Source organism: Poecilia latipinna, unplaced genomic scaffold, assembly GCF_001443285.1.
Source record: "Poecilia latipinna isolate Pla-1442-1.1 unplaced genomic scaffold, P_latipinna-1.0 Scaffold732, whole genome shotgun sequence".
NCBI classification, from domain to species: domain Eukaryota; kingdom Metazoa; phylum Chordata; class Actinopteri; order Cyprinodontiformes; family Poeciliidae; genus Poecilia; species Poecilia latipinna.
In genome coordinates, this window is record NW_015113348.1 from 66,296 (window position 1) to 82,107 (window position 15,812).

The 15,812-nt window shown below is 36.4% G+C and overlaps 1 protein-coding gene across 1 annotated transcript in view; it reads right to left on the minus strand.

Moving 5' to 3' along the window:
- Nucleotides 1-2,927: 2,927 nt before the first annotated feature.
- LOC106955410 (troponin T, cardiac muscle isoforms) overlaps nucleotides 2,928-15,812 on the minus strand; it is a 53,437-nt gene continuing 40,552 nt past the window's right edge. Inside the window, exon 5 of the transcript XR_012577042.1 lies at nucleotides 2,928-3,043. The gene's annotated coding sequence lies outside the window, so the exon portion shown is untranslated. The remainder of the gene's footprint in view (nucleotides 3,044-15,812) is intronic.

Sequence of the window (15,812 nt, forward strand, 5' to 3'; positions counted from 1 at the left end):
CCCCAAACTACGGCCCGCGGGCCGGATCCGGCCCGCCTCCTCATTTGGTCCGGCCCCCTGAACAATACCAGAGAGCATTCAGTGTTTTTTCTTCAACCACCAGGTGGGCTCTTGAGCAGATATGAAACTTAGTTTCCCTCAATGGAATATATACTAGTCAGTACCAGTCACCATTTCGCTCCCGCTATTTTTTCCATTTCCATTCTGGGTAAAAATCTATCTACAAACGCGAATATGTCGTCGGCAGTAATCCAATCCCTCCCCCCGGTCCACAGTTTCACTCTCCCTCCACCCCCCGTCAACAAAACTTTTCTAAGGTTTCTTTCTCGAAAAACTAAGACCGGCCCCCAACCAGAAAAGGAAACAGTCATGTGGCCCTCGCAGGAAAAAGTTTGGGGACCCCTGATTTAGTGTGTTGGAAGGAAAAACAAATGCAGAGCGATGAAGGCCAATGGGGGAAATGGACGTTGGTTGGTGCTAATTATTTCTAAAGGTAGGACGCTAAGCTTGTTTTTGTGGCATCTGGGCTGGAGCTGCAGAGGGAGAATGTGGTGAGAAATGTCTGAGTGTTACAAATGTGGGAGCAGTTAACCTTTAAACGGCCTAATTAAACCACAGAGCCATTAGGAAACCTGTGATTAAACCAAACCTGCTCAATGACGGGAATGAAGGACATCTATTCAGCAGGTTATGTAAAGATCTTTTTTTATTATTTGTCAAAAAGGGGAAGAAAAGTGCATATTTCTGTCTATTTTATATATTTATTGAATGTTTCTTAGAATATTTGTGAAATAAAGTTTGATGTTCTGTTAAGGAAATCAGTTGTAGAGATGTTGTAGCAATAAAAGCTGGACATTTGTGCCATCATCTCAGCTATGATTAAAAGCAAACCGTTATTCTTCTGCAGTCTCGCAAAATTTGGATGATAAAAACACTAAATTCTGCAAAAATGTTATGGAGAGCCATTTCAGCCAAAATTAATAACAAGTATTTATTTAACTTATTTATTTATACAATAATACTTTTTTATTATTTAGTTTTGGCTGACATGGCTCTCCGTATTCTGTAAGTTGTAGCATGAAACAAAACTAAAAACTAAACTTTCTAACTCCTGCACAAGTAAAAATACCCAGAGCGTTTCCCCAAATGTTTTGTTTTGTATTATTATTTTATTTAGTGTTTTGTCATCCTTTAACATCCTTGAAATTAGACAGAAAACCTTGGAATGATTTGAATGTAAAAGAGTCAAATCATTTTTCTAGTGGATCACTTGCTTGTCAGTTTTTAATGTTTTTAAAACATCTAAAATGAAAAACAAACTTTTATCAGGACAGAGGAAAGAGCTTATAAAATAAAAAATAGTGGAATCAGTATGTATAATTTTACATTAGATGATAAACAAATGAAAAATAAATCAGAACAATTTAAAACATGTTATGTAAAATGATTTAAATCTTATTTAAGGTGCATTAAAATATAACATATGATTGGAGGAAAATGATACACACAAGGCTTCATTTATGTCTAATTGTAACTGGAATCCCACAGGGAACTGTGTTTGGTCTCTTTATTCAATTATTTATTTTATTTCAATTAACCTTTCAGAAATATGCTGCAAATTTTCAAGTCTAATCTGGTAGATTTGTCCGGAATTCAATAAAGAAAATTACATTTTAATGTTAAAAATCTTAAATCCAAATAGCTGCTTTTAGAAATTTAACAGCCTAAAATCTCAAAAGCAAATTGAAAACGATCAATTTCATGTTCTTAAAGTCAAAATTAAAAAATAAAAAGTGTCTTTATTAAACTTCTACATTGTTTTGTGGAGTAACATTTTCTACAAGTCTGACAGATGTGTGTAATTTTTATTTTTGAGCTTCCAATCATTTCACTCCCAAATTTTAATGTATAATTTCAGTAATAAATGATGGCAGCGGACTTTAAATATGCAACAAAGGATTTATAGTCTGGCAGATGGATGATTAACTTTTAAATAGCATAAGAAATATTGTGTGGAAATAAAAATAATTTTTATTTTAAAAAAATAAAATAGCTCCAGAGTATTTAAGAACCTGGGATAAAAGACAAGCAGCATTTTCTGAATATCTGAAGCATTTTCTCCACGTGTTTTGGTATTTACCCAACTTAGCAACACATTTCAGAAACCAGCTTTATAATGGAGATACTTTTCGTGTAAACGTAAGACGATAATCCCTGTCATGTCACCTGCACTTATAAATCTGCCAAAAAGGCATTTAGTGACAACACAGGCTGTGAGGATAATTAACACAAAACAGTCTTTTCAGGATAACGCTCCCAGGGCCACTGGGGTGTCATTAAACTGTTCAGTAACAAATTGATCCAGCTTCGCTCTTCACACCTTTGTCAGTGGGGAAAAAAATAGAAACCACAGTAAACAGAAACATGATCCAGCTCATCTAACACTGCCAAAACCTGAGAAGCTCCTGAGACAGAAACCCGGAGCTGACGGCGTGTTTGTGTTATTATATCAGCTGCACATCCGTGTGCCTGACATTCAGAGACGGGGCTGCCTCTCCGCCTCACGTTGTGTCGGTGCATTTAGATTCCTGATGATGTTCTCGTCGTCTCCAAACTAATCAATTAGGGAGGCAATTTCAGTGTTTTCCTGCGTGTGTTTGGTTGCAGGCATGCAGCATAGCAGCATGCTGGAAGCCACCTATGTTCCTGCTCATGAATGTTAATGATGAAATCGTTTCTCACTCATCAGCTCCTTTTTCCAAAGCCAGCCAATGTGACAGACTATGTGCTGTCTGCATCCTCTGTGTTGTTTTTTTTTTTTTTTGAAAATGATAAACAGCTTCTAGGTTAATTTGATCAAACCTGGTTCATTTAAAAAATGTGACATAACAGGCTTTCATCCCTGCATGCTGCTTGCTCACCTTGTTCTGCAGGTAGCGGAGGGAACGCTTTGTACTGCTCCTCTGAAATATCAACACTGCTGCATTGGAGGCCACTTTGCTGACATTTACCATGACATTTGACATTATCACACTCGGTCCTCCTGCAAGCAGACACAAAGGAACACAAGCAATGATTACAAACTTGCTTCAAAAGCTGCTAAGTATTTGAGTTTCTCACCTGCTGACTCCACAGAGATTGAATTTTGTCTAGTTTTTGCTTTGCCTCTGTGTATTTTCAAATGTAATTGTAAAAAGTTTTGACAATCCTCTAAATTTGCCAAACCTTCTTGTAATCTCTACATTTTCGTTCAAAGGTTGTTTTTATTTACTTTAAGTGTCTTTTTTTCCTGAAGTGTACATTTACACCAAAAAATTTAATTCAGAAATTTTGTAGAAAAACAAAGAATATCAGAGCTAAAAAAGTGAAACATTTGTCACAAAAATCTCAGGAAATTTTAGTTAAATGTCAAAAAAACATTGACTTTTAAAACTCAGAAAATTTCCTAGGCTTTTAAATTTCTTGTATTAATCTGGTATTGAGTCCCTTTTTCTATCTACATTGGTCCTAATATGCCACTGTAGAACCTAGATGGAGGTTATATAATATTTAAATTAATTTATAAAACTAAAAAAACAGATAACAGCAGAAAAACACAGAAGGAAACAGCATAGGCTCAGAGAAAGAATCACAACCAGTAACAAATCATGATTTTTTTCCTTAAATTGGCAATTATTAGCTTAAATAAATAAAAAGTAAGTCAAGCTGTCATGTTTACTTTCAGGAAAAAGCACACTGCAGGTTGGGGAAGTGTAGATTCATGAGTGCAGATTGAAATATTTGAGCCACAATTATTTTTGCACCATCATAATCTAATGAAACGACAAGCTAACAAACTCATTTCTGAGGAAAATATCGTGAAAGTTGGACAAACGAGCAGTTTTCCTTATAATCCAACACAAATGTCGTATTATTCACTCTGTAATGAAACTAAATTTGTGTTTTAATAAATCATGTTCCAACAGTTTATGAAGGCAAAGCGACAAGAGGCTCGTTTTGATATCACTGCAGTAATTATCTCAATCTCAGAGCAAAACAAAAATAATAACAAATCCTGGCTTTTGTCCAACAGCTATGAAATAATACAGTTATTCTGAGTGTTAATCTGACTTCAGACATGCGTAAATGGAGTACAACAAATAACCCACTCCTCATTTTTCACTATCAAACTGTAAATAAATTGTGTTTTTGCATTAAAAAGCATCAAAAGTCCAAAAATCTTTGGAAATATGTCCGTGTCCTTGGAAGAAAATCCCTAAACAAAGCTGGATTAACCAACACTCAGGATTATTTGGTGTAATTCTGTAATCCAGAGCTGCTGCATGTAGCATAAAACACTACACACAGATTTAAAATCAGATAAAAATCAAAACTGACGTTAAACTCATGATTTTATAACATTGTCTCATCTCTAAATCTCACCACAGAAATAAAAAAAATACTCAGTTTCATTAAAAACCACACAAAAGACTCAGAATTACTGATTTATAAAACCCGATAAATCAATTTTCATTCAGTTTTTAATCAAAATACACTGGAAAAGAGTTTAATCATAAAAACTATTTAAGGATTTGATTACAGTTGTGGAGTCGTAATAGCCAGCCGCTTCCCACAGAAACCAAACCCAGGAGAAAAATATCATTGATTGCAGCGATAATAGCGGAAAATACTGCAGCTCAGTTCTTTTAACAAGTGCAAAAAAATAATCCTGCAGTTTCAACTGCAGCCTCATCAGCTGAAAAATCAACAAAAGCTAATCGTATAATCAAATTTCAAAACAGATCAGAAACTTCTGGCTCTGAATTATGAGCATTTATTACAGTTCACCTCTATTCTTTCCTTCTGCGCTCTAAAAGCAGTCCTAATTCCTGCAGGTTGACACAAAAATGAAAACGAGGCGCCTGAAGGTTGCTAAAGCTTTAAACCAAACACCTTTTAGATAAAATTATTGATTGGTCTTCATCTGGCATTTCTAAACAAGAGCTGATTTCACAAGATTATTTATGACCGACCATAAAGATGCAGCAAAATCTCAATGACTGAATAAATCAAGTATTTTTTTAATTCAAATTTCATTGATCGGACTCCTTGCTAAGTGTTTGATCAAATTACGTAAGACCATATCTTTACAGATTTGTTTCAAAAAATGAGTTTATCTAAACTGAGAAAGCTTGATTGATGTCCTTTCCAAAGCAAATGAAGACACAAAACCACACTACAAGTAAAAAAACTGAATTTTTCCACTGAAAGGTAACAAGATGAATTAATATCTAAAGGCTATAACAGAATAATTAATCTGAAACTAATGAATTTATCATTACTTTTCCTCCTCACTGAGGAAAAACGAATCAACGGTAAAATATAACAATACACATAAAGAAAGATTGAATCAATGTGTATTGTTTGTAAAATCTTTTTTTTCTAGCCGACAGCATCAAAGTAAATCATCGCCTCTTCTTAGCCTGACGTTAAATCTATCAGAAAGTAAGACAACATAATGAAGGCCAGCTTTGAAAAAGATCTAATGTCGCTATTCACTCCATAAATTGGTGGCATTGAGCAGAAAAACCGTCTCATTTATCTAACCTGCAGGTAATCAGTTCTTCAAGCTGCATGAGCGATAAAATCATCCAGAATCACCACAAAAACAGGCAATTCATCGTCCCAAAAGGCCAGATCAGAATCTGTGGAGGAGGGTCTCTCCAACTTCTTAATGCAACAATTAATCGAATATAACCTGAGCTTTTTTATTAGCTTTGATTGGTAGCCAGCAGTTCATCCTGGAAATGCAATGAGAAACAAACATTAAGTTCTGCAGCTTTGCTTTGTGTTTTCAGAAGAGTTCAGAGCTTGTTCTGTTCCAAAACATTCCTGCTAACAGTTTTAAAAGCACTCATGTTATTATGGAAACTCTCACGTGACAATGTAAGAAAACATTTCTGTTTCCAGGGCATATTCCGCCTTGATGCGCTTGTTTTGGCAGAGCTGTGATGAGACTTATTTAAATAAAAAGCAGTCCTGGTTCTCCAAAACCCGCTTCCACAAGAGGCACAAGTCGGAGTTACTATTTTGTCCTGTTGTCTTTGGCTCCTAATGAGAAAGCCTTTGGGGAGAGACAAACAATGTGGACAGTGATTGCTGTTATGTTTACGTCTTTGCATCAAGATAATCGTTTCCTGCTTTCAGCGTTCCAATTACGAACCTAGAAATGCCAATTAAGTGTTTACTATGAAGTCATTTTGATTTTTTTTCAGCCACATGACAACAGAAACTCAGACACAAGTAGAGACTGAATCAAACCATTAAGTTCAGAACGAAAGCAGAGCAGGCTTTGGGAACGTTGTCACGGCGACAGCAGGGTTCGGTCTATGAAATTTCAGATTTTTGTACTTAAATTTTAAACACAAAGTTTTAAAATGAATCTATGGCTGGCCTCTCCGAGGAGGTTTGGCTTTAAATATGGATGCATGGATTGAAATATAAACACTTTCTCGTGTTTTTGAAAACTTTCTCAGCGCTCCAACCCTCAACAATCAATACCAGATAATTATATATTTATAACTGAATGATTAGTTCAACTTCCAAAAGTCCAAAAACCTTTTTTCTAATCCCAGATTTTAGAGCATGACGTTCCAAAATCATGTTCTATCACGTCTCCTGCTTCATTTCTGTTCATCTTTATTGATCAAAAATCTGATCTGATTATTGATACAGCTCTGGAAAAAGTTAAGAGATCACTTAAACTGACCAGTTTACGTTTTATAGGTTTATGTTTGAGTAAAATGAACATTGTTATTTTATTCTATGAACTACTGACAACATGTCTCTGAAATTCACAGCAAAAATGTAATATTTGCCAAAAATGAGAAATGGTAAATAAAATAACAAAAAGGTGCAGTGCTTTCAGACCTCAAATAATGCGAAGAAAACAAGTTTATACTTATTTAGAAACAACAATGCTAATGTTTTAACTCAGGAAGAGTTCAGGAATCAAATAAATAAATAAAAATAAATTAATAAAAATGAGGTTTTTACAACTTTCCCAATAACTAGTGTTTCCAAAACAGCCAAACTGCCAGTGCAGCTTAATGTTTAAAACTAACCAATGAAATTAAATTGCAACCTCATGTAGATCAGATAAAGTCGCCAGCTTGGATGTTTGGCTCAAGTGTTTTTGCTTTAATTTTGGGGGGACAATTGAGGATTTTAGACAAATTCAGACATAAAATCAACCGTATGTGACGGTTTGAGTGATGCCCTCATGAACTGAACTCCACAGGAGGTGTCGTTGGTCTGAAACGATTCCTTTGGTGTGTTTCACGTTGGCTCTTCTGTGCCTGACCTTTTGATTTCAATAATTTGACCCACAACTCAACTACATCTAGTTCAATTCAGCTTTTTCACTCAGTAGTTAAATGAAGCTCATTTAAGAGATGTACAATTGATTAAAAGGCTAAGAAACAAATCAAAGCACCACAAGAAATACTGAAAGAAAGTATTCAAGTTGAAGAAAAAATTTTTAACTGTAAAAAGTACTCGAATTTTAATGAAAACACCAGAAAATACCCTAAGATTACCAGCTTCTGCAGCTAATCTGACTACACTTGTGTCATGAAGCGGTGTGGTTATAGTGAGGATCGCACGCTGAGACCCAGGTAGATGAAAAAATAATAAATTTAATGAAAATTAATCCAGCAGAACAGCACGAAGGAACAACTGGAGACACGAGGAAACAGGCAAAGGTTTGACAATGTTAGACAAGGACCCGACGAAGAACACAGACACAGGTGGGTTTAAATACACAGGGAGGGTAATCAGGTAAGTAGACACACCTGGGGGACAATCAACGGGGAGGACAGGACAGAGACTCAGAGGAAACAGGACAGAAGCACAGAAAATGTCAAAAATAAACACTCAAACACACGGATCATAACAACTTGCTGCCTCTATAGTAGCATCAGAGTTTATATTTTTATTAGTTTGATGACATTAAACTCAGAGAACCTGGGAAATCCAACAATATGGTATGTTCTCATCCTGCAAACACTTAAACATTTTCATTCTCGTAAAATTTTGGTCCTTTCCAAAATTAGTTATGAATAAGGAGAAAAGTCTTAAATAGGTTTTGAAGTAAATGTTTAAATATTTCAGACATTTATGAAAACAATGACACAGAAAATGTGTGCTGTATTTAAAATGAAGAGAGATCCAACAACATAATGAGAGATTGTAACTTTTTTTTTCTTTTTTGCCAGAACTTTAAAAGTACTTTCCAGGAACAAAATATCTTCCTGAAACTTTGATTTTACTTATTTACTGGTTACTTTCTTGCAACTTTAAAGAAATTTATTATATTAAAACATGCAAAAACGTTGCTTGAACTCAACAAATACTTTCCCCGAACTTTGCAGAAATTGCTTGCCACTTTCCTGGCAACAGGCTGGGTTAACTTATTACATACCAGTACTTTCCTGGAAGTTACTGGTTCTTGGAAAACATGAGATTTACTTTGCAGTACAAAAAACCTCTGGAGTTCCAGTGGAGGTGGAGGCAGCAGTGATGTTGGCTGATGTGTTACAGAAAGCAGATAAGAAGACAGAGGCTCCAATCAGAGCAGCAAAAACGATTAAAATAAAACTCCAACGATAAAATTATCCTGCCCAATTGAAGCTCTAACACGTGTCAAACTCACTGTGGCTTTTTATGTGGCCCTCTAAATTCCAGACTAAACACTAAATGTGCTTAAATATCATGTTATCAATCAAATGAATGCAGTTTTTATCTGTTTACTGCCAAATTATATCAATCAGTCCCTCCAGTTTGTTGAGAACTACCGTGGAAATTCACGCAAAACCAACAAATCCCTCCACTTTTTTTGCACTAACATAATTGGGAGATTATTGCAGATTCTTTTTTTCAAAAATTGTCAAAAATTTTCGTATTTGTACTAAACAGCTGCCTCAACTTTAATTTATGTCAGATTATAGTCCATAATCTGTACAGCGAGTAATAAAAAGTCGCATTTACCGACATAAGCAAGCACAAATATTTCCAAATTAGTACCACAAAAACACAAAAGTATCACGTAATCCTTGAGTGACTGAAAAGATGTTGAATTTTAATAATTCATTGATATTTTAACAGTTTTTGATCAGGTTTTATCAATGCATTCTGGAACAACCGGCCCTTTAAGAGCATCCATGATCTTAATTTGACCCAAAACAAAAATGCGTTTGACTCCGCCGCTCCTTTACTTTCTCCTCAAACATGTTTGCAGTAAGTTAGTCAGACGTGTTTATATGACGCGTCTGAATCATAACTTCAGTGAAAAGGTTTCTCTTTCCTTTCCAGTTAATTTCCCCTCGTTGATAACGTCCCTTCAGGACAATTTCGACTCAGAAGCCACAGCTGAAGGTTTCTGAATCACCCTCAGTTTGGATGTGTCACTCTCCCGCTACAGCTGTTATTGCTCTCCTCTTTCCACGGCAATTTCCAGTTTCCCTTGGCTACAGCTTCGTGCCCCTGGCTGGCACAGGGTATAAGATAATGAAGAGAAACACCATGTGAAGATGGGTTGGATAAGTATCTCCAGGGAAGCCGTAACAAAGATTGAAGAACTTTCTAACTTTAGATTGTACAGCCTTCTGTGTGAAAATGGGAGCAAAGCCTTGGCATTCATTGTTCAAGATTATTTTTTATGTTATAATCAAGTTACCGAGAAATACAGACATGTGGACATCAACATAATTCAATTGTTTGTATGTTTATTATGATAAAGTAAGATTAAATGATTTTATTAGATGATAAATGAATATTTACTAAAAGCTTTAAAGGAGTTCTTGTAACAATTAGCAAAGTTAGACAATTTTTCTGACCTTCAGAAATGAATAAAAATGCAGAACACCTATCACTTTTTGTAAAACATTAAATAATCATCCTTCTATGGTGCTGGAAGAAATCCTTTTTTATCCTCCGTGTTCTGATTATTGCAACATGTCTTAATCCTGTTTAACGTGTTATTTTTGCACTGCCTTGTTAAAAATCCAAAGATATTTTTTCAGTTTCAAATGGATTAAACAAAGCCTGAATTTCACCGTCAGTCATTTTTTCTATAGAGTTTTCTTTTGTTAAGACCAAACATGTAATCTTAAGCTCCTTGTTTAAAGTGTGAACGCCTTTTTTAGTCCTCAGAGAGTCTGGTCCATACTGACATGACAGCATCAGTGGCTGCAGATTTGTCGGCTGCACATCCATGATGCGAATCTCCCGGTCCACCACATGCAAAAGGTTTTCTGTTGGACTGAGATCTGGTGACTGTGGAGGCCAGTCGAGTTCAGTGAACTCATTGTTCAAGGAACCAGTCTGAGATGATTGGCGCTTTATGACAAGGCGCCTTACCCTGCTGGCAGCAGCCATGAGAAGATGGTCCACTGTGGTTTAAAGGGATGGACCTGGTCAGCAGCAACACTCAGGTAGGCTGTGGCGTTGATGTGATGCTCAGTTGGTACTAAAGGGCCAGGAAAATATCAACACCACTGCACCACCACCACCAGGCTGAGCCGTTGATCCAAGGCAGGATGGATCCATGATTTCATGTTGCTGACGCCAAATCCTGACCCGACCATCTGAATGCCGCAGCAGAAATCGAGACTCATCAGACCAGGCAACGTTTTTCCAATCTTCTTTTGAGCCTGTGCCTCAGTTTCCTGATCTTATCTGACAGCAGCGGCACCCGGTGTGGTCGTCTGCTGCTGTAGTCCAGCCGCCTCAAGGTTCGACATGCTGTGCGGTCAGAGATGCTCTCCTCGGTTGTAACGAGTGGTTATTTGAGTTACTGTTGCTGTTCAATCAGCTCCAACCAGTCTGGCCATTGACCTTACCAAGCTCCGCCCAGAAACGCCCCTCGACAGTCCCACGTGGCTGCATGGCTCACAAACAAAGCCTCGCAGAGCTTAGTTTCTATGTGTAAACATGGCGTCTTTCATTTAGATTGACTCTCTGCAGAGTATTTCTGAGTCGATTAACGTAGCATTTCTGCCGGATTTTCAAAAAATATCAGCCACGACAATGGACAGGTGAACCAACAAGTTCATGTCATCTTTTTTGGACGACATCAAGGTGTTTGAGCCACGGGTGCCTCCAACATTGTGCGCGTCGCAGCTAAATGCTACCGGACGATGATGAAAACAGCAGATCCTCACACCCTCAGCATAAATATACTGTGGACAAGATCACTGACGCCTGTTGTTCTTGCAAGGCTGGGTAAGTCGGGCATTCATGGTTTTAAGGGTTCCTTTTGAAATCAGTGATTTCTGTTGTTGGCAAATGTTTGAGTGCGCCTAGGCCTGTTACTCGGTACTCGGCGCTAGCGTGGCTAACACGATTACAATTTAGTAAAAAGCCTTTTCAGGTAAAATAAAATCTTTAATGTATGTTAGATACGGTACACATTGCATATCGATCTGTTCAGCTGTGTAACAGACCAAGGTGTAGAAGTTGTATCGGTACTGCCATTATGCTGTACTTAGCTAAAAGGTTTTCATAATGNTGATTACAATTTAGTAAAAAGCCTTTTCAGGTAAAATAAAATCTTTAATGCATGTCTGATATGGTACACATTGCATATTGATCTGTTCAGCTAACATAAGAATGTGTAACAGACAGGCTTCAAGGTGTAGAAGTTGTATCGGTACTGCGATTATGCTGTACTTAGCAAAAAGGTTTTCATAATGGATGTATTAATTATTGACTTTCGTTTTTTTCATTCACTAAACACAAAGAAAGCAAAGCAATAATACGTACACCAGCACACACTCCTTTGTTCTTATTGATCCGACGGTTGAGCTGCAAATGCGGTCGTGCACAGGCTTTAATCCAAGCAAGGCATTCCGTTTCAGATTTTGGAAATCTGTGAATTTTAGTTCCATAAATACGATCAGGATGCCTGACATCGCCTGTAGAGATTCCCCACTGACAGTGGAAAACCTTTCTGCCGGTCTGCTAGTCCACAATGTACATTAGCATGTGTTTACTACTGTAGCTTGTGTTTGTGAGACGGTCACGTATGTGGTAGCTGCGCTGTGACGTGAAATGGGCATTAGCCAAAGAAAGGCTGCCCCTGTGGTAAGGTTCATTCCCAAAGTTTCTTGTAGATGGTGCAATACATGATTGGAAGTGTCTGGCATAAGCTGCAACATGGCAACAGTTTGGTTTACTTGAAAAATAAAACAAGTCTTATTTTAGTTAATGTGCTCAATTACAATATTACATGAATTCAAGACAGCAAGACAGTCATTTTAATTAAATCAAAATAGGACTACTTAAATTCACCAATCAAAAATAGTGTTTAAAATATCCTGGAAACAGTGTGGAATATCTAATCTAACATAGGCTTTTAGACTCGTTGCATTTAAGTTTTTTAAATTACAGCACATCAAACACCCTAAAAGTTAGTGAAATATTAGGCGGAATTTCCCTTTAACCATTTCGCATCAGAAGCTACGAATGAGAAGCCACCTTAGCTATGTTAAAAAACGGAAGCTACCAAAAACTCGTGTCGATATTATTTTTAAGCCACAGCTATTGTGGTTAATCACTGTTCAAAGCTCATATTAACAAGAGCGGCTCTTTAACCCGCGGGTGAAAATTGGCATATCACGACATGCTAACTAGCTTCACAGTTAGCTTATCTTAGAAAGACAGACAACTTTAAGCTTACCTCTCAGTACAGCAGCGCTAGTGTCTATACACGTTTAAAAAAAAAAAAGTCTTTAATCTTCATCCATGTCCAGCCGAGATTAGAGAATTTGCCAAAAGAAAATCTTATAAAAGTACTGTAGATAATAGCTTAGTTAGGCTGTTACAACTGAGTTAACCGTTAATCAGGGCAGTTAAATGATCTCTGGCGTTGCCTAGTGATGTGCGGATTGATACTGAAATATCGATTCTTCCGATACCAGAACTTAATTCTTTAAAATCTATTGTCAGATCCAAGGATCAATACTTTCCACACTTTAGTAATTTGAGATGATGTAGATTAACAAGAGCATGTTAGAAAGTAACTAAATTATTGAGATCTTGCCTAAATGAAACGTTGTTAATGGGAACTACTTTTTCTTCCGCCTGGTAAGTGTGTAATGTGTAAGGACGCAATGCCCAAGCGCAGAGTGCTGCTGATGCTCACTCACTCAGAAATGAACGTTGACAGATTATAAAAGTGACATGGAGCTATTTCACCTGTAATTTTATAGTAGTTTTAATAATTAAACAAGGATGTATTTAGTAGGGTTATTACTCTACTAATTGTCTTTGTTTTTTAACTTGCAACACCATTTTCACATATTTTGTATATTTCTGCTGAATTAAAATAGCTTACAGTAAAGGAGATTGTTGTCTCAATGTACTTCTGAGTTTAAAATGAGTGTGTCAGAGTACATTGTGCTCTTTTTATAAAGCGAAGATATGGATTATATATATATTTTTAATTTAATTAAGAAACAAATTAACGGTCAAATTAACGGCACCTCATACTGCCACTTCCGCTGACACCTGCCATTAGTGCCACTGTTTTCGGGGCTAGCAGTCAGTGTTGTCACTGACTTCGGCTGACCTGGGCACCTCATACTGACACTTCCTCTGATACCTGCCATTAATGCCACTGTTTTCGGGACTAGCTGCCAGTGTTGTCACTGAGTTCGGCTGACTTCGGCACCTTCCAAGGGTTGCCGCTACCTCATACTGGCACCTCCCACGCCTCACCGACCGCTCTGGCCTATTTTCGCTGATGAGATTTAGGGCGGCCAGTTTAGAGCGGTCGACTGCTCCACTCAGCGTTATACGTTGGACAGGCACAATGACGTATTTGAGCATTTAATCTTTCATAACACGCTGTTTTGTCACTGGAAACCTTATACAAACAGCTATATTTATAAAAATTTCAATTTAAAGGTTTTTTTTAATTGTATTATACATAGTTAAGCATATTTAAATATGCTTTGTGGGAAAAAACAATAGAATATTCTTTGGTGACAGCTTCTGTGTCAGATTTAATATGAATGAATTTATAATTAATGAAAACAACAGTGGATCTGGCATAACGTATTGCATTTCCTCTTAAGCGTTGTGTTCCCTCAAAAAAGCAAATATGCCCTGGTCTATTTTTTATACAGTCTCAAATTTCAGTTTCCAATAAAGAGCCTCAGTGAAAACATGTTGACAGCTGCCATAAGGTGTCACTTGTGCCACCTTACCACTGGGTAAGGTGGCACAAGTAAGGTGGCCATGGGTGCCACAGGCTGCTAACCTCATTCTCTATCTGTTTCAGATAGAATGTAGAATATGAATAACTTTAGTTCAAACAAATAGAAATAAAATATATCTTAATTCCAACATAATTCTCATACATATTTAAATATGCAGCCAGTGTTCAGACTTAAACAGAGAAAGACAACTCCTGCACTGTCAGATGGGACCTCTTCTGCAACAGCTGATAATAGCTACCACTAGGTGTCACTACAACTGACACTCGGTTGCCATGGTATGTCAGTGCTGACAAGCTCCTGTCAATTCCGGATTATAATTATTTTCATACAATGACCTTAATATAATGCTATTGATTCTTAATCCGGGTAAGTTCACTAATATTGACTTATTAGTTAATATTAGTGACAGTGGCAACATGAGATAACGACAATTCCAGAGTGACATTATGTTCAGCATGGTTCCATGACGGTGCACAGGATGTCATAAGTTATAGTGGCTGCCTGGTCTATTATCTAATAGACTAGGCAGCCACTATAACTTTCATTGTTTTTTGTTAAGATAATGCAATTTAAAAAAAAAAAACATGTTATCATAATTTTCCAAAAATGCCTGTTAACCAGTTTTAAAGAGTTACTTGTTTTTATTTATTAAATTTAATCCCTGCTATTTTTCATTATTTGTCGAGTTTATTACAGATTTGTGTGGCATAAATGAAGGTTGCTTCTGTGTTTTCTGGTTCTGTTCATTGTCTTCAAAGTTTTCTTATCCAAAGATGAGAGAATGACTAAAATCTGAGCTACAAAATGCATTTCAATAGCATTTTCAAGGCAGCAGGAGGACTTCCACTTTCAAATTAAACCACCTTCAAATTTTTTACACTAATATTGAATATTGATAAGTCAAAACACAAAGTATGTACACCTCAAAAACTTTGACAATGTGTGAATCTTAAGCAGCATTAAGAACAAGATTGTTACATATTTTTGGAAATAAAAATTACTTTGGGTTATACTTAAGATGCAAATGCTTTTTTCAAAGAAAATTGTGCTGTTTACATATTTTATTTGGCAGATATGTTTCAACATTTTTTAAAGTTTATGTCACAAGGTATATGCATAGTAATTGATTTGTCAATATTTATTAGCCATTGTATGTAAATACTTTAAACAGCAATAACATGATTTAAGTTTTCAATAGCCAAGAACTAAAATATTTGTGTATTATAAAATCCCTCTCTGAAATCATTTGAAGTCTACTGTAAAATTCATGTTTAGTCAACGTGTGAATTTACTACATCAGGATCAAATAACTTATTATTCATCCATGAGAAATTATAATCATTACGCTTAAAAATTATTTTTCAAACTTTATTAATTTCTACAATATACGTTTTACACAACTACTACGTATTTCCATCTTGGCCAAAGCCCTATCTGGCAACCCAACGGGGTTCAACAGGTTCCACTGTAATAGTGACACTTAGTGGTAGATTCAATTACTTTGGCCATCTTCCTTCAATTAAATTAAGTCAAAAATATTCAAGGATAATT